The sequence below is a fragment of the Myxine glutinosa genome, unplaced genomic scaffold (assembly GCF_964187855.1).
Source record: "Myxine glutinosa unplaced genomic scaffold, kmMyxGlut1.1 SCAFFOLD_580, whole genome shotgun sequence".
Lineage (NCBI taxonomy): Eukaryota > Metazoa > Chordata > Myxini > Myxiniformes > Myxinidae > Myxine > Myxine glutinosa.
The window spans coordinates 171,320-191,415 of NW_027616677.1; positions in this window are offsets into that span (position 1 = coordinate 171,320).

The following is a 20,096-nucleotide window of genomic DNA, read 5'->3' on the forward strand; positions in this document are numbered from 1 at the left end:
TAGGCTAAATATGTGTTTACCACTAGATTGACTTTGCATTGTATCAAACAAAATAAGAGTAGGCCCTTGCAATTTCCCCAAACATCTCCGCTCTCCAAAGTTCCTTTCAAAAGGGTGCGAGTTGTGTTCAATCCCGCAAGCCGCCATTGCCCATGTGCTAATCTCGGAGAAGAAAGGCGTGTCTCCACCTCGTCATAGAGGGGAGGAGTGAGCCAGAGGGTCGCATGTCCAATCAGCACCGCGGTGAGCGAACCGGTAGGTGTGCCTCGCAGCCGGCGGCTTGATTCCGCCCCGAGTTATAAAAGCGACTGTAAGGGACTGCTTCAAGAGATGACCTGGGAGATGAGCGAAGAGGCGGCACCAAGAGGAGCGGTGAGATGCGAAACGCTCCAAGCCAAAGAGGAGAGGTACTCGGCAAGGAAACCAGCTTTGGAGAGACGCGCTGAAAGGAGGGAGACGGCTCCACCAGAAGAAGAGGAGCAGGTGTGCCGAACCAGCGCGTGACGTCTACAGCAGCGGATACGCGACGGAGGGTTTTCCCGCCAAAAACCGCGAGGAATTGAGAGCTGCTGCCTCCGACCTTGCCTCCCTCTCAAGCAATCCACCTCAAGCCCTACCTGCCTGCAATATCCCCTGTGTAAGTGTGAACGTCGTCTGTCCTACTCGTTGTCTTGGGGTTAAGTAAAATGAATAGTGTAAGTTAACGATTCGCTGTGTGACTGCTTTCTTCCATCCATTGCTTGTGTGTGTATAATAAATCTGTTCTTCCTCCGTACTCTGTCTTCTTCTCTTTTCATTCTCTTTCGGTCGCTTTAGAGGTTTCCCGATTGAATATCTGCGGTGCGATCTGGTCAACGTCGGGTGGAATCGGGTTCTAATCGGGGAGTAACTGTTCGGACGCGGTAATACCAACCGCTCGGTAAAATAACATCTAAAACCGCGTCTGTAACAATATATATATATATATATATATATATAGTTATGGTTCATCGCCGCCCTCCTTTACCCCCTACCAAGGGGGGATTAGGCCCCTTGGTCTTTCTGGGCTTGGCGGAACCGAGACTTGAAACGCCCTTTCCAGGCGAGTGCAAAATAGGGTTTCGGGACCAAATCCCGCTTGTACCTAAGTACCTGCACCGCCATGGAAACGAGGTAGCAAGCCTCCCATGAGCCACGTGTAATGTGAGTACGACGAGTGGATTGCGTACACATGGTCCGCGCAATTACCTAGATATGGAACCTGATTAGAGCGATTGTACTCGTACCATGCTAAGCCAATGAGGAAATCACAGGAGCGATCGATTGGAAAAGGAAGACCACAGGTTTAATTATTCCCACACATATATACAGTGATCGGGACGCAGAGACACAGAGCAGCACTTAAACAGTCTTAGTCTTATCCCCTGGATGTGGGCCTGTCACACTCACACAGGGAATTGCAGATGGATTGATGTCCCAGCGAGACGCGTCGACGTGGTCGTTCAGGAACGGCCCCGTCCGGCTCTCCACGGTCCTCGTGCGTCCCGCGAAGATGGCGACAGGCGGTGGAACGAACCTCGTAGAGCGTTTCCCGAACAAGGGCAGCTGATGAGGGATAAGGGACAGTGTGCGTCTCTCATCGCGGCTGCCGGTTACACAGCCGTTATCACTCGCGTAACTGAAGGCACTGTACGCAGCTCGGCTTCGAGCTCAACTGAGCGTCACTTTATAAAAGCGCGTATTTAGGTTCATGCGCATCTTCCTTTACCCGCGTATCTCCCAATGTTATTTGAACGCTCTCAACTTCTGCTCATCAATGATTCCTTTGGTTGGTCAGTGCGCGCGAGTGCTCCGTTCACCTGCGAGTCCTCAAGTCCTCCTTCATCAGTCCTCCCTTGCTAGTCCTCTTGGGGGCTTTGCGCGATCGGTTATATAGATACGCCCTGCGCTTTCTCGGATGTTCCAACCACACCCTATGATGCAGTGCTGCAACCACCATGCTGTGAGCCCTGATTGGCGGCTCGTGCTTACCATCAGCTCTCTGCCGCCCCTCATTCGGTTCCGCCCTGACCCTCCTAGGCCTGCCTCGTGTTAATTCGCCCAAAATGAACCAAAGTCAGTGCCAAGGGGCATGAGGCTAGGGAAGCTGGAAAGTCCATAGAAGTAGGGCCTATTCTTCTGACTCTACTCAACGCCGAACTAACATAGGAAAAGGACTATTCTCACACATACTATGAAATAACTATACTACAAATGAGTCTACATGTTGCTTGTGTGACTAACCATGAGGGGGAAATTTTAACCTTTATTATACCAACTGTTTCCAATACTCAAAACCGCAACACTACCCCCTCTCCCTCGTTAGACTCGTCCTCGAGTCGAACCTACAAGAATTGGAATGATCGGTTTTGAGAAAGATCTGGGACTAACTTTTACTTCTACATGTGACATATAGGTGTGCTTTCCTCTAACATATAATCTAACCCGTGGGTGCGACAGTTTTAAAACACTAAATATGTCCCAACCTACTGCGTTGAGTAGCTACTCTAACAGAATCACGCCCACAATTAACCGAATTGTGGAATTGTTCTCAAACTAAACATAGAGCTGGTGGGCAGCATTTTATATACATGCACAAAACCTAACCTTATTTACAGTTCTATGACCCAGGACCTGTCCTTTTTGGAAAGAAGATTGGAGGGGAAGAGAAAGCACAACAAAACACAAATACACACTCAAAAAGTTCACAACACTTGCTTCTTGCTTCTTGCATCTTGCTTCTTGCTTCTTGCATCTTCTGTGGCATAAAAATTACAATTCTTCTTTCCTAGCACACCATAATAAAAATGTACAACAAATGTGTCTATTGTTTGTCTTTGCCAGCAGGGCCAATCTTAAGTGGTCCGACTGCGTGACATTGATGCCACTCAAAACAAGTGGTCCGAAGATGCAAGGTGATGCTGCAGCAAGGTGTTACACTGCAGAGGTGTAAGGACACAAAACGTGTGGTCCATACGGGTCATAATGTGCAGCAAAGTGGTTGTGGCAGAAAAGTGCTGCACATGTGAAGCAAAGTTACACAAAAGGCTATGGCAGCAAAGTGCTGCGCAGTTCTGCTACATAAATGTAACATGGTGCAGCATGCGTGCTGCACAGGTCACTGGTGCTGCACAGTTCCTCCTCCAAAATGGTCCTGGGGTGGGGGGAGAGGCAACGCACCACCAGCAAAGTGGAAAGGGCACAAAGGTACACAAAAATACAAGGTAATGCAGCATGAGGGGCGCGGAAGAGCGAGCAGAGCAGGCTCGTCCCTATCCGTTCATACCCCCCAACGTCGGCTACACTACCCTAGCCCTTCCTTGTATTTACAAATTCGTCCCTACGTCTGGTCTCACATATCCCCCTCTATTTCCGAATTCGTCTACCAATCCCTCCCAATAAAGAAGGGATGGAACAAACACAATGTCACACTATGTCGTGATGGGTCTTACTTACTCAAACCAGTTTCACAGAGCCTTGGTGTGGAGCTTCATCTCCTTGGTGAATGGCTGTGGATGGCGCGAAGGGATTTCTCTCATCCTAACTAAACTACCGACATTAACTTATTTAAACTACCCGGGGTCGTGCCCTGCCAATCGGCCACCTTTAAACTATGTGGTTCTAAAAACCGAATTCCCATTGTCCACTCTGCGGTGCTCTACGAATTTGGGTCTCATTCCCCAATTTTCATACTGTGCCCTTGCACAATTTCGGGGCTGGGTCGTGTGGATCCACTAGCAGGTCTACCTACCTGCGCACCTCCGCCACTGAAGTCACCACCCGAGGTTACCTGCTCCTGCGACTAACTAAACTGGGGAAGGCCCCTCCTGGCTCTTCACCCCCTGATGCCCTCCTTGGCATTGGGCTACCCAGGTCCTCTCCTGGGATCCTCGGGCCCCACTCAACACTACTCACAACTACCCTAACTGGCTCCCAGAGCCTACCTGCGGCCTCACCTGGCCGATAAACTACCAGTGGCGGAGTGCCCCAATAATCATACGCACCAATTAAACCACATGCCCAGCCATTCTACAGACTCATGCACCCTCCAAAGCACTACCTTGCCACTACCTGCACCACAGGTGTCAATATCCAAACAATTTACCTAAGCGCACTACCTGACTTTACACTACCCACCCCGGGCATTCGTGAATGAGTCCATCTCCCCCCATTCAGTCCTTCGCACGATGCATTCCACACTTTTATTCCCACCAAGCATTCCACACCACTTATTCACACACCATTTTTCTCACACCCCAAATTCGCACACCTTTTGTGCTAGCACACCTTTTTCCACGCACACCTTTTGTGCTCACTGCTCAAACACAATTCCCTTTATGGTCACACACAATTCCTCAAACACACAGCATCATCTATCTAGCTGCTTTTCCCCTAAAACTCGTGCTTCCCCGTCATCCCTTACACTAAGCACTCCCTTCGTCATTATCAACCATCTAACCTCTTAACGTCCCCTCTACAGTACAATGTCACTACTTAACTCTCATGTCCTCTACAGTCTACTAAATCCCTATCAATTATCCTAGCCTTCCCTCGGCTAGTTTCGGTGCTTCATGGAGGTAATCATCGCTGGCACCCCCATGTGCCTGTCACCGCCATCCCCCTAATCTAATGCTCATGGGCCATGATTGAGGAATGGTGGCACCACCATTCCCCCATGTAGGGTACCATTCCCCCCCCCCATTCTCATCCGTCCACTACACTTGAGCCACTTCGTGTGGAAATACATTTTCGTCACGGCTGGGGCTCGGCAGGCCGAGTGATCCATTCGGTTGGTTGGTCTCCTGTATGGGGTGTCTGTCTGGCATTTTCGATCCAAGAGAGGAGGCATGGATGGGCCGAGGTGCAGGGGCCCATCCCTGCGCAGGGCCTCACGGTCCCACCACACGATGACCCAACCGGCCCCGGTCGGAGCACCGCACCCGCAAAAGTGCGCGGCTCCGAACTCTCCTACCTCCCCTTGAACCTCGCCATTCGCCTTTTCCGCCATGGCGCGGAACCAACCATACAGGATGGGGTCCGGCACGGGTCGGGCACTGCGGTTCTGGTGAAATCGCCGGGCCACCGATCCCAGCCGGTCCCTCCTGCACACAACTCTCTGAGGGCTCACGTCGGCTATCCGTCGTGCTAAACGCTACCCCGTCTGTGTCGATGCTTGAGCCGCGTTCTCACCACACCTTGCGACCCACTCCGCACTCGCACACCCAGGCACCCCCATACACTACATACATTCTGTTGCAGCATGCCTAGGCGCACTCACGCCCCTCACACACTTCAGTAAGCACTCTCCTACCCCAAAACCAGGCGCACACGCGCCTTCCACAAACTCCATTACACACTCTCTCGTTACGTACTCCATAACGCCCATGGGTTTGCACTCTCCTGGTACACACCCAATCATCATTGCACACTTTTTCTCCATGCACTCTTCTCGTGCACACTCTGTAACACACTCTCCCGCTACCGCACACTCTGGCGCACACTTTTCACACACACACTCGCGCTCCCGTGCACACTTCTCTCTCACACGCACGCCAGTCGCCCTTGTACACCACACAATGGACCTTCCATGACCGCCTGGTTTTCGTCCATGTCCCAAGCGCGCCAAAACACTTTTCGCGCCAAACACATTCGCGCCTTTATTTCTCACATTGGGGACCTTCTCCGGCTGCACCTGCAAACTTTTCATTTTGTCAGCAAGCACGACATCATGATGCAAACACGAACTTTGTGTGCATTCCATTCCTTCCCTCTGTGATTTAGTTTCTGACTCTGCCATCTCTTCGGCCCCAATTATTTCCTTTTCTAGATCGACGACCGCCGGCGCGCATGAAATTTATTTGTCCAATTAGGCGACCTTCGGCTCCTCTACATCCCGCGTCGATTTCTCTAGACCCCCGGTCAACTTGGCGGTGCCTCGCTCTACCTCGCTCCCCACGCGTTCCTCACACCACGTCACCTCGTCGTGTCCCAATACTACCTCCTCACTCAACCTGCGCCCAATGTCCTCCCCCAGTTTTTCCATCTCACACCTGGATTCCTCCCTCATCTTTTTTTAATGTCTCCCCTCGGGTGTCCATTCTTTCATTTATTTTATTCATGTTATCATTTAGTCCCCGAATTTCGTGCTTAATTTCCCTTCTTGTTTTGTCCCCCATTTCTTTTATTTCTTTGGTGGATTTGTCCCCGTTACGCCTTGCTTCGTCCCTTATTTCTTTCATACTATCCTCTTGGTTGTTCATTTTTGCCATTAGTTGAATTAGGTATGATTCAATGTTGCTCCCGGTTCGCACAGCAGGCTCGGCTGCCATGGCCACGTGCGAGGCGCCGCCATTTTCTACCCATGCTGCCGGCCCCTCATCAATTCTTCCTTCGTCTACCAGCTCTTTCTGTGGGTCCTGGGTCATTAATTCTTCCTGATCATCTACCTCATCTTCTACCCCCACCGGCATTCGATCGCATTGACTAGCCATGGTACGAGTATACAATTTAGGATTTCAAAAACTAAATTTTGATTGCTCGTAATTTGGAGGCAATTTGTCCAAAAAAAATTTTGGTTAGGGTTCCAAATCCCACTCCCCGCCACCAATTGATACTGCCAATATGTAAAATTGGTGTCCAAGATTTTGTCCAAAAATTTGGTCCAGGGTTCCAAACGCCACTCCTGACACCAATTGCTACGGTTCTACGCCGCCCTCCTTTACCCCGTACCAAGGGGGGATGAGGCCCCTTGGTCTTGCTGGGCTTGGCGGAACCGAGACTTGAAACGCCCTTTCCGGGCGAGCGCAAAATAGGGTTTCGGGACCAATTCTCGCTCGTACCTAAGTACCCGCGCCGCCACTGAACCGAGGTAGCAAGCCTCACATGAGCCACGTGTAATGTGAGTACGCCGTGCAGATTGCGTACACGTGGTCCGCGCAATTACCTAGATATGGAACCCGATTAGAGCGATTGTACTCGAACCATGCTTAGCCAATGAGGAAATCACAGGAGCGATCGAATGGAAAAGGAAGAACACAGGTTTAATTATTCCCACACATATATACAGTGATTGGGACGCAGAGACACAGAGCAGCAATTAAACAGTCTTATCCCCTGGACGCGGGCCCGTCACACTCACACAGGGAATTGCAGATGGATTGAGGTCCCAGCCAGATGCGTCGACGTGGTACGGCCCCGTCCGGCTCTCCACAGTGCTCGTGCGTCCTGCGAAGATGGCAAAGGGTGGTGGAAGGAACCTCGTAGCGCGTTTCCCGAACAAGGGCAGCTGATGAGGGATAAGGGACATTGCGCGTCTCTCAGCGTGGCTGACGAATACACAGCCGTTATCACTCGCGTAACTGAAGGCACTGTACGCAGTTCGGGTTAGAGCTCAACTGAGCGTCACTTTATAAAATCGCGTATTTCAGTTCATGCGCGTCTTGCTTTACCCGCGTATCTCTCAATGTTCTTTGAACGCTCTCACCTCCTGCTCATCAACGATTCCTTTGGTTGGTCAGTGCGTGCAAGTGCTCCGTTCACCAGCGAGTCCTCAAGTCCTCCTTCATCAATCCTCCCGCGCTAGTCCTCTTGGGGGCTTTGCGCGATTGGTTATATAGATATGCCCTGCGCTTTCTCGGACGTTCCAACAACTCCCTATGACCCAGTGCTGCAACCACCACGTTGTGAGCCCTGATTGGCGGCTCGTGCTTACCGTCGGCTCTCTGCCGCCCCTCATTCGGCTCCACCCCGACCCTCCTAGGCCTGCCTCGTGTTAATTCGCCCAAAATGAACCAAAGCGCAAAGGGGCATGAGGCTAGGGAAGCTGGAAAGTCCGTAGAAGTAGGGCCTATTCTTCTGACACTACTCAACGCAGAACTAACATAGGAAAAGGACTATTCTCACACTTACTATGAAATAACTATACTACAAATGGGGCTACATGTTGCTTGTGTGACTAAATATGAGGGGGCAATTTTTAACCTTTATTATACCAACCCTTACCAAGACTCAAAACCACAACTATATATATATATATATATATATATATATATATATAATTATATATATATATATATATATATATATATATATAATTATATATATATATATATATATAATTATATATATATATATATATATATTGTTACAGACACGACTTTGATGTTAAGGTGGGCCGAGCGGAATGGCCGTCGTGTCCGCACAAATTACCCGACTATACTCGACGTCGACGGAGTCGCGCTACGCTGGCTCAATAAGAAAAAGAAGACACCCGGCTGGGTTATAATGACACAATACGACACCAGGGGTTCAGTTCTCAAGACCTCCGGAGGAGGTTATATTAAGGCGGAAGGTTAGATTACAACTACAAGAGGGACAGCATAGAAAGACAGGCACTTAGACACACTCTTATATTAACCCTAGACAGACCACAGATAAACGGGACAACGCTGACTCACACGGGGTTTGATGGCTAGGAAAGGCAGGTCGCGATGGCTCAAGGTGCACTCTTGGCTCAAGGCAGAATCGACTCGGTCCGGTCCAGAGATGCGGGGAGGTATCGTCGCGCTGGGGGTGGCGGTGGCTTCTCTCTCCAGTCTCCAAGCTGAGGCGCATCTGTTTCAGCGCTCGCAGGTCCGTCTTTCTCCAGCTGGGGGCGAATCTGACGTCACATCCGGCGCGTGGCCGCGTATATCCGGCGGGGAGTGACACGCCCTCGGCTCGTTAGCTCCGCCTCGTGGAATCGGCACGTTGCTTCTCATTGGGTGCGTGCGGGGGGGGTTACTGGCTCCGCCCCCGACGAGGAGCTGACAGCCAGCCCCTTCGGGGTAACCCCGTGGAGCGCATGGTCTGGAGCTAATCGAGCCGGTGTGAGGACGCATCCTCCCCCGCTCCGCCGCCATCCCCTCTGTTGTTGTTGTAATTGTTGTTGTAGTTGTTGTTATTGTTGTTGTTTGGGGAAGAAGATGGGAGGAGGTATGGGAAAGGTCCTAAACTCACTACTGATGCCATATAATCACATTCTGGTGCAACGAAGAGTCATAATTAATGGAAACGAGGCCTTAACTGACATAGATTAAGAATAACTAGGAAGATGTCCGAAAGTTGGCTACGTGTGGTGCGGTGGACCTGGGCACGACATTTAATGGGGGAATAAGGGGAAGGTCGGCTCTACTGATTGTTATTTACATGCAATGGGACTAGGGAATGGGGGACTGGGGAAAGTTGGGGAGTATTGGAGAAAATAGGGGAATATTTACAAGCGGATATGGAGGCCAAATTCCATATTCGCAACATTGCACCCTTCTCTACCCTCGGGGCGTCCCGACCCGATAAATTTTTACCTACTTTAGTGTGGCACGCAATGTAGTTCCCTCTACTATTAACTCTACCCTGAGTGCGACAGTTTTACAGATATTCACAAATGAGTAAATATGTCCCCCTGCGACGTTGCACCCTTCTCCTCACAGAAACACACCCACAGGATAACCGAATCCGGAAAGAATTCTCAAACTAAACATACAGCCGGTAGGGAGCATTATTTACAAGACTATGCTGCTATTTACACTACGATCCAGGACCTGTTTTTGGAGGAACACATGCAGATGTTATGCATAGAGAGACCGCGCTTGCCAACATCGATACACCAACCCACGAGTGCTCTGTGGCCGACGGCCTTTAATAACGTGCAGAGCACCCTTTCCGAGCATCAACAGCACCACCCCACCACCAATCGGTGCAGTCACCATTGTTCAATGAAATAAAAATAAATTCGACAACCCCTAACCCTGCAGGTGTCTCTTGCTCTTCTTGTGGTGCACTTGGTGTTAATTAACAGTGGTTCACCTTTATGGCATAGGTGCCACGTTGACCCATAGGTCCTTCCACGGGTGGTGCTTGGCCGCAAAAGAGCTGCGGTCCATTGTGGGTGGCCACAAACATTGCGGTCCATATGGTGTATCGATCCAGGCAGCCAACAGCGAAAGTGCAGGCCCACAACTGCGTAGCCAGCACCTCTCTCTCCTCTCTCTCTACCCCAAAGCCAGATCCTCGGAGGTGGGAGACAAAAGAAGAAACAAGTGAGTAAGGTGGTAAGGGCGCAAAAGTGCACGCAATATAAGGTAATGCACACTGGGGGCACATGGGAACCAGGTGAGACAGGTACGTTCCTATCGTACGCCCCCCCCCCCACCAGGTAACCTACATGGCCCCTCCCTTACCCCTTACTGTATCCACACAACACAACACTACCCATAAACATCTACTTTACAAATCAACAAACATCCCTACTGTCTTCCCCGTTCCTCCCATATACCAAATTCGTCTTCTCTCCCTCCTAACCAATCAAATTTGCCATTTTCAACTCTCATCAAAATTTGCCATCTCCAACTCAACATCAAAATTTGCCATCACCAATTCATCATCAGTCCCTCCTAGGGAGGGAGAGATGGAATCACCCCAATGTCTCATCCACGTCGTGATGCGTCTCACAAATCCAACAGCAATTCTCATTTCTGCAACACAAACAAAGAAAACACAGGTGTGGAGTCATCATCATCACCACAGGTAAGTGGCTGCGTATGGTGCGACAGGTTCTTCAATCCTAACTATTTCCTAAATGACTTTAACAACTTTACCCCACCCGGGGTCTTCCTCCGGCCAAACCATTGGCCCTCTTACACTATGGGTTCTAAAAACCAATTCCCATTGGCCAAACTGTGGTGCTCTTCAATTTGGGGTCTCACTCCCCCGATTCATCTCCCGGTGCCCTCGTACAATTTCTGGGCTGTGGCGTGTACCTCTCCCAGTGGGTCTACCCACCTGCACACCTCCACCACTGCAGTTGCCTCCGAGCTTACCTGCTCCTTGCCCTAACCTAACTACCTGGGGAAGGCCCTCTGGCACTCTCCCCACTCGGTGCCCTCTCTGGCACTGGGCTACCCGGGTCCATCCTCCGGATCCTCGGGCCCCATCCACAACTCTACCGGCTCCCAGAGCCCACCTGCGGCCTCACCTGGCCGACATCCTCACAGTGGTGGAGTGCCCAACCAACTACACACACTAACAGGCTACACGCCCAGCCATTTCCACAACACTAATGCACCCATCCACAACACCATTCTGCAACCGCACCACAAATGCCAATATCCAACCACAATTTACCTGCACCCTCTACCTAACACTTACACTACCCGCCCCGGGTGCTCGTGAAAGGGGTCCACTCTTCCCCCATCCACACCTTCGCACCATGCACACCACTCCGTACCACTCACTCCAACTCTCTCCACACACCTGTACCTGCACACCTGTGCTCTCACACCTGGTGCCACCTGCACCCTTCTCTCCCCAAGCGCATTCGCGCTGATCCACACACTCACTACTCATACACGGCTCCACACACCTGTCCAGTTGCACACCTGTGCAATCACACTTGTTCAATCCTCACACACACAGCATCATCTCAGCTAACTACTCCCTTCTGAAACTTGCGCTTCCCAGTCGTCCCTTTAACTATTGCGCTCCCTCGTCATTATAATCCACACTAATCTACCTGCGTCCCCACTACAGGTATCAGTCACTAACTAAACCTTAACGTTACCTACTGTCATCTTCGCTAGATCCCTACGCACAATATCCTAACCCACCCGGGCTAGTTTTCACTGCCATACACCCCATAAACTATTGCTCCTTTGCCCCCCATGGGACGGGTGGCAGGGATGCCATCCCACCACATCGGGGGTCTCTCACTACCAATTTTGCACATCAAATTTCAACAAATTAAAAATTTGCCAATCATCTGCCAATCACTGTACCATTACCAATCATCACTCTGCCAATCCTTTGCCAATCATCAAATTTTGTTTTTCTCTAATTTTGGGTCCAAAACACTAACCTCATCACCCAGTCGACTCACTAATACCTCTCGGTGCGCCAATCCCTGTCCAAAGCCCGGCTTCGTAAAGCCAAGCAATGGATGCTGGTTGTTTTGTGCCAGCGGCTGGATGCGTCCGGCATTCGGGGCAGGGACGGGGGCTTACCCGGGCCGAGATCCCACGCACCACCTCGGCGTGGAGCCATCCAATGTCCCGATCTCGACCTGCCGGCACGTCTCAACAAAAAGTGGTCGCCATGACGACCCTTTCTATCGGGCTGCCAGCTCCGCCTAGTGGAGCACGGACGCGGCCGTTCAAAGCGAGGCCCAGCACGCACCGAGGGCCCGATTCGGCTATAAGTCGTTCTAAACTCTATCCCGTCTAACGTCGATGCTTCACCTGCATGCTTACATCCCGCAGCCCGTTCCTTGCTCACACATCCAGCCGTTTCCATGCCCCTCGTACCGTTCCTTACACACCCAGGTACACCCATTCCACTCACCGCCTTGGTCACACACCTGACCACCGAACACTTTGGCACACACTCGTTGGTAGCACACCTCACCAATACACCTCTTCGCGCCCCCTCCTCGGTCACCTCCTCTGTGACAATCACAGGTGTGCTCTCATTCGCACACCCAACCACGTGCCTCACCACCAACTCCAGCGTGCATTCCCACTCACGCTCTACCATTCCAGGTGTACATCCTTCCATCCCAGGTGTACATCCTCGCTCACCTGTCACAACCAGCTCACTCTCCTTGTCACTCTCACTACTCTCACCTCCACTCGTGACAACGCACTCACCCTTACTCTTGACAGCACACTCTTTCCCCATGCACCTGTCCGTCACACACCTTTCTCGCGCACACTCTCCCGTTACACCCTCTGTAACACTCACCACAGGTGGACACTCTTCCTTACTTCTGACAGCGCACTCTTTCCTCATGCACCTGTCCGTCACACACCTTTCTCGCGCACACTCTTGCGCACACTCTCCCGTCACACCCTCTGTAACACTCACCACCCCGCGCTTCCATGTGCTCCCTCGCACACACGCTACGACCGACTCACTCTCGCCAGCACCCTCACTCCTTGGCACGCACTTTTTCCTCACACACCCCAGAGTCGGACTTTCTCGCACACCTCCTCTTTCGCACACCAGACCTGTCGCACACTTCACCAGTGGCCTCTCACGAACACCCGGGTCCATCTCGAACCCCAAGCCTCTTAAATCACCTGGCGCATCATACGCACGACCATATTGGTCACCACTTACACCGGGTCCTCTTTCTCTTCGCTTCTCCTCCATCACCTGCGAATCCCTCATCCGGTTAATGAGCACATCATCACGATCCGAACACAGACTTTGGACCAATTCTTTTACTTCCTCCTTTATCTCTTTCTTATCCTCTCTCCGTCGCTTCTTAATTTCGCTCACCCCTTCTTCCACTTCTTCTAATTTTTGCTTCATCTCCTTCATCTCTTCGTGCGCCCCTTTAAGTTCTTCCTCTAACTCCACTTTATTTTTTTCTATGTGCTCCCGCACCTCCCGCTCTTTAACCTCCATTACCTCTACCACCTTGTCCATTTTCCTCGTCAGGTCCTCATGTACCGTCTGACACTCTTTTTTAATTACCCCTACGTCCTTTTTCATCTCCTTCTGTGTCGATTTTAAACCCTCTATTACCGCTGTGTTCTTCTTTACCTGGTCCCCCAACTCCTTTTGTCCCACTGTCAGTTGTTCTACTCCCAGCGTCAACTCCTCTATACCACCTTGCAATTTTACAGTCCCCTTTCTCACCTCTTTCTCCATGCGCTCCTTACAGTGCCTCACCTCCTCGCGCACTCCTCCGACCTCCTCACTCACTCCTCTTCTGATCTCCTCTCCCATCACTTGCATCTCCTGCCCAGATGCCACCCTCATCTGCTCCATTTCCTCCCTGTGAGCATCCAGTTTGGTTTCTACCCCCATTCTGACCCCCTCTATCTGCTGCTCCATTTGTTTAACTTCCCTTTCCGCTTGGTCCCTCATGTCCCTCAATTTGCCTTCCATACTGTTTTCTAACCCCTCTAACCCATTTTTCACTCCCTCTATCTGATTCTCCTGGGCAGCCATTCTATTTTCTACCCCCATTAACCCATTTTTCACTTCTTTTATCCCGTTGTCTAACCCCTCAAAATTATTGTCTATCTTCCCAAATTTCTTGTCTAACTCCTCAAAATTATTGTCTAACCCCTCACTGGTACCCCTCGCTTCGTCCCTCATTACCCCCATTTGGTTTCCCATTACCCCCATTTGCTCACTCTGAGCATCCATCCGGCCCTCCAATCGCTCACTATTCTGGGCCATAAGGGCCTTCATTTGTATAAAAAAAAGTTCCAATCTTCCCAGCGGCGCTACTTCGGTCGCGGGCACGGTGACCAGCGAGGCGCCATTTTGCGCGCCCGCTTCTTCGTGCGTGACGGCGCTATTTTGCGAACCTGCCGCCCTCACTGCTTCGCTCTCCTCCTGTCCCTCATTTTGGTCCTGGATCGACCCTACCTCACTCTCCTTTACCGGACCCCAGCTGTCTTGATCCGCCATAGCGCGACTTGCAAAATTCGAGTTTCGTAAAACAAATCCAATATTTTTTTTCGTTATAATTTCGTCGAGCGCAGTACGCGCTCCGAATCGATTTTCCCTCCCAAAATTTGGGCCTAATAAATTTAGTCCCGGGTTCGAATTCCACTCCTCGACACCAATTGTTACAGACACGACTTTGATGTTAAGGTGGGCCGAGCGGAATGGCCGTCGTGTCCGCACAAATTACCCGACTATACTCGACGTCGACGGAGTCGCGCTACGCTGGCTCAATAAGAAAAAGAAGACACCCGGCTGGGTTATAATGACACAATACGACACCAGGGGTTCAGTTCTCAAGACCTCCGGAGGAGGTTATATTAAGGCGGAAGGTTAGATTACAACTACAAGAGGGACAGCATAGAAAGACAGGCACTTAGACACACTCTTATATTAACCCTAGACAGACCACAGATAAACGGGACAACGCTGACTCACACGGGGTTTGATGGCTAGGAAAGGCAGGTCGCGATGGCTCAAGGTGCACTCTTGGCTCAAGGCAGAATCGACTCGGTCCGGTCCAGAGATGCGGGGAGGTATCGTCGCGCTGGGGGTGGCGGTGGCTTCTCTCTCCAGTCTCCAAGCTGAGGCGCATCTGTTTCAGCGCTCGCAGGTCCGTCTTTCTCCAGCTGGGGGCGAATCTGACGTCACATCCGGCGCGTGGCCGCGTATATCCGGCGGGGAGTGACACGCCCTCGGCTCGTTAGCTCCGCCTCGTGGAATCGGCACGTTGCTTCTCATTGGGTGCGTGCGGGGGGGGTTACTGGCTCCGCCCCCGACGAGGAGCTGACAGCCAGCCCCTTCGGGGTAACCCCGTGGAGCGCATGGTCTGGAGCTAATCGAGCCGGTGTGAGGACGCATCCTCCCCCGCTCCGCCGCCATCCCCTCTGTTGTTGTTGTAATTGTTGTTGTAGTTGTTGTTATTGTTGTTGTTTGGGGAAGAAGATGGGAGGAGGTATGGGAAAGGTCCTAAACTCACTACTGATGCCATATAATCACATTCTGGTGCAACGAAGAGTCATAATTAATGGAAACGAGGCCTTAACTGACATAGATTAAGAATAACTAGGAAGATGTCCGAAAGTTGGCTACGTGTGGTGCGGTGGACCTGGGCACGACATTTAATGGGGGAATAAGGGGAAGGTCGGCTCTACTGATTGTTATTTACATGCAATGGGACTAGGGAATGGGGGACTGGGGAAAGTTGGGGAGTATTGGAGAAAATAGGGGAATATTTACAAGCGGATATGGAGGCCAAATTCCATATTCGCAACAATATATATATATGTATATATATATATATATATATATATATATATATTGTTGCGGTTTTGAGAGTGTACATATAACATCATTAAAGGTTAAAGGTTTGCCCCCTAATTAGTCCACAAGCAACACGTAGGCCCATTTAGGATATTAGTTATGTCATAGTCTATGTGAGTATAAGGCCATTTCCCTAGTAATATCTGCGTTGTGTAAAAGAAATAAGATAGGCCCCTTTCATTTTGCCACACCCTCCAAATCTACCTCGTTGGGCAGAATCCATCCCGCGCCCCATTTTGGCTATTGCACCTGGCATTAGGATGCTCCCTAGTCAAATGACACGAGGTAGGCCTGAGAGAGGGAGGAGCGTGGAGTCGGGGTGTGGCGGCGTCAAGGTTTAAGCGGCGGAGACAGCAAAGGTAAGAGCCATAACCAATCAGGGCTCTAAGGGCCTGGCGTGAGGGGCGTGGTAAGGGCACGGCTGGCAAGTTCCAGAGGGTTCGCTGGGCAGCGCTATATATGCGCACGCACAAAGCCCTTGAACAGGACTTACGCAACAGCGCTCGTATGAACTGGACTGTCAGACGACTGAAGCGAAGGACTGCCCTTATGAGGACTTCTGCAGGAGAGGCGCTTTCCAAAAGGACTCGCATGTTTGGGCTTGCGTAAAAGGGCTCGCTGGGGAAGGCTGGCTTTGTGAAGAGGACTTGAGGAGGACTTCGGCGGGAGAGCAGTGTGTAAAGGTCTGGAAGGAATTGCGCCTTGCTATTGAACTTGTATTGGGAGCGCCTATGAACTTGCATTGGGAGCGCATATAGCGCCTGTTCATCTATTACGTATGCAGCCACGTCAGCGCAACCGCCAAGCCCGGATTATCGTTTGCCCCTTAATTGTCCGATCTGTGCCAACGACCCGCGGGGAGCTTCTGCCGCCCTGACCATCTTCTTTGCGGTGCGAGTCGGGGACTGGAGCGAACTGCCTGGACGCCATCCCTGGACCATCGCCCCGTTCGTCTACAACCCCGTGTGAGTGTGTCTGAGTGTGAAATGGGCCCGTTTGTCCAAGAGATAAGTTAAGACTGTAATTAAGCTGCACTGTGTCTCTGAATCCGATCCTTGTATATACGTGCAATAGTGTAATAAACCATCTGTTCTTCCTGTCTTTCCTAATTCGACTGTATCAGTGATTTCCTCCATTGGGTAAGCATGGTACGATAGGAACCGCCTGGATCGCGATCTAGTCCTTGATCACAGCTCGGGTCACGGTTCGCTACCGCTCAGCATTTCCACCTGCAACTGGGATTCAGGCAGGGCTTATTTCCTTGCTTCCTAGGCGGCGTTGGTACTTAAGTAATAGGAATTCGGCCTGCAACCCTATTTAACGCCATCTGGAAGGAACGTCATAGCCCTGGATCCCGTCGGCCAGTAAAAGATAAGGGGATTAACCCCCTCTTGGTAAGGGGAAAGGCCAGTGCTGAGATCCCAAACAATTGGTGTCAGGAGTGGGATTTGACCCGAAGTGCGCCTAACGCACTCCAAATTACGAGCAGCCGAAATTTAATTAATAAAACCAAATTTAAAATCGTGCCATGGATAACCAAGACGGTCGGATGCCGGTGGGGGTAAATGAGGAGATAGAGGAGGGACCAGAATCAACCCAGAACAGGAAGGGGAGATGAGAGAAATCCATTCAGGGCCACACGTTGACTACGACCAGAGAGGAAGTCCGCAAGCCATGCATGGAGATTTCCATGGATACCATAGGAGTAGAGTTTGGTGAGCAGAGCTGGGTGCCAGACCGTATCGAAGGCACGTGATATGTCGAAGGAGACAGCTCTGATTTCCTGTTTGGCATTGAGGACCTCCATCCATTGTTGAGGCAGGAGAAGCAGCATGTCCAGAGTAGAGTGACCTGGTCTGAATCCAAATTGATGATCAGAGATCAAGCCATTGGAGAAGAGGAAAGATTTCGTATCCGAAGCAATGATGGATTCCATGACTTTGCTGATAATTGGGAGCAGGCTGATTGGTCTGTAGTTAAAATGATCTGTTTTTGCACCTTTTTTGTGTAAAGCGGTAATGCTTGCTGATTTCCAGGATGCTGGCAGATGACCTTGAGCAAAAGATAGGGTGAAAAGAACAGAGAGAGGGTGAGATAGAGCGGCAGAGCAGGATTTTAGGACCCGTGGGCTGAAGCCGTCTGGTCCAGTTGCAGAATCAGAGTCGAGGTTAGACAAAAACTCCTCCACCTTGTCAGGAGAGAAGGACACAGAGTCCAGGAGCAGTTGGGTTCGACTGGGAAAGGTGGGAACAGAGAGAGATGGGTTTGGGCCTAAAGATTTAGAGGCAAACACAGAGTTGAGGCATTCGGCTTTGTCACGTGTGATGTCAACTGTGTGGCCATTTGAGGTAAGGGAGGGGATGGAGGGGGAACAAACACCAGAAACGGATTTGACCAGATGCCACCAGGATTTGGAGGAAGGAGACAGGTTTGAGAGTTCGTTCTTGAGTGAGGAGAGATAGTGCTTCCTGGCACTCCTGAGGGTAGACACACACTTGTTCCGAGCTTGGTGGAAGGAACTGAGATTGCCTTCAGTTGGATTAGCCTTCCAAGAGGCAAAGGCAAGTTGTTTCAGGGCAACTGCCTCACCACAAGATTCGGTGTACCATGGAAGGGAGGAAGGGTAAGACAGCTGAAGATGAGATGGGATAAATCTGTGCATGAGAGAGATCAGTTTGCTTTGGAAGAATTCCCAGGAAGAATTGATGTCAGAGGCAGTGGAGATGGGAGACCAATCCAGACGATTGATGGCTGCTTGAAGCCCGTCCCAGTCGGCCTGAGTGAAATGCCAGACTCTTCGACGCTGAGGAGGCTCTCTTAGAATGGCCAGAGAGATGTCCACTTTGACAAGCACATGATCAGAAGAACCGATTGGAGCAGAAGAAGAGCAGCAGACATTAGCAGGGAAGTTTGTCATAACCAAGTCTAGAAGAGAAGAAACTCCATTGGCTGAGATCCGGGTCGGGAAATTGACAGATTGTCTCAATCCCAGTGAGTCACAGAAGTCCTTTGCTGAAGTGCCATGACTGGTGAGAGAGGAACCCACACCCAACCAGGTGGCATGATGACAGTTGAAGTCACCACATATGAGGAAGAGAGAGTTGGGATGAGTGGATAGAAGTTGGTCCATGTTGTCAGAGAGTGAAATGTAAATTGAGTCATCACTGTTTGGGGGACGGTACAGAACACATATGAACAAAAGGTGGGAGCGGAGAGGAAGCCATAGCCAGAGGTACTCCTGGGGGTGAGGAGGAGAGAGGGCAGTGCAAGGAGAATGAGGAAGAGAGTTTTTGATAAAGATAGCCACCCCACCACCAGGACGAGGCTCAGGTCTATCATACCGGAAGAGGGAGTAACCAGGAAGAGATATTGAGGAATCAGAGACATCTTGAAGGAGGAAAGTCTCTGTTAAGCAGATCAAGTCTGGATTGTCAGAAGCAACCTGTATGGAGAGATCAGTCAGGTTTGAGCGAAGGCCCCGGATGTTTGAGGTCCATACCGTTAAAGAAGAGAGAGGGGGAGCATCGAGTACAGGACAGGGGAGGGGAGGAGTAGGGTAAGATGAAGGATGAGAGGGGGAGGTAGGGAGAGCAGTTGATAGTGTGTCAGAGATTACAGAAGAGTTCCAAGAAAGGGAAGGATGAGGAGGATGAAAGGTTTGGTGGTGAAGGGATGAGGCAGAGTGAGGGGTTGTTTGAGGGGGGGGCCTTGGGACAGTAGAAGGTTGGGGGGGTGGAGGCATGAAATAGAAGGGAGACGAGGTGGGGAGGAGGCAACTTTGAGGAGGGGGGAGGAGGGAGAATTTGAGAGGAATGGTATGGGGGGAGATTTGAATCAGAGGAGTTGGGGGGGAGTTTTGAAGGGGAGGAGTGAGGCGGGAGTTTAGGAGGGGAGGGGCAAGGGGGGAGTTTAGGAGGGGAGGGGCAAGCGGGGAGTCTAGTAGTGGAGGGGCAAGGGGGGAGTTTAGGAGTGTAGGGGGAAGGGGGGGATTTGGAGGGGAGGGGCAAGGGAGGAGTTTATGAGGGGAAGGGCAAGGGGGGAGTTCAGGAGTGGAGGGGCAAGGGGGGATTTGGAGGGGAGGGGCAAGGGGGGACTTTAGGAGGGGAAGGGCAGGGGGGAGTTCAGGAGTGGAGGGGCAAGGGGGGAGTTTAAGAGTGGAGGGGAAAGGGGGGAGTTTAGGAGTGTAGGTGCAAGGGGGGGATTTGGAGGGGAGGGGCAAGAGGGGAGTTTAGAAAGTGGATGATTAATGAAAGACGAACATT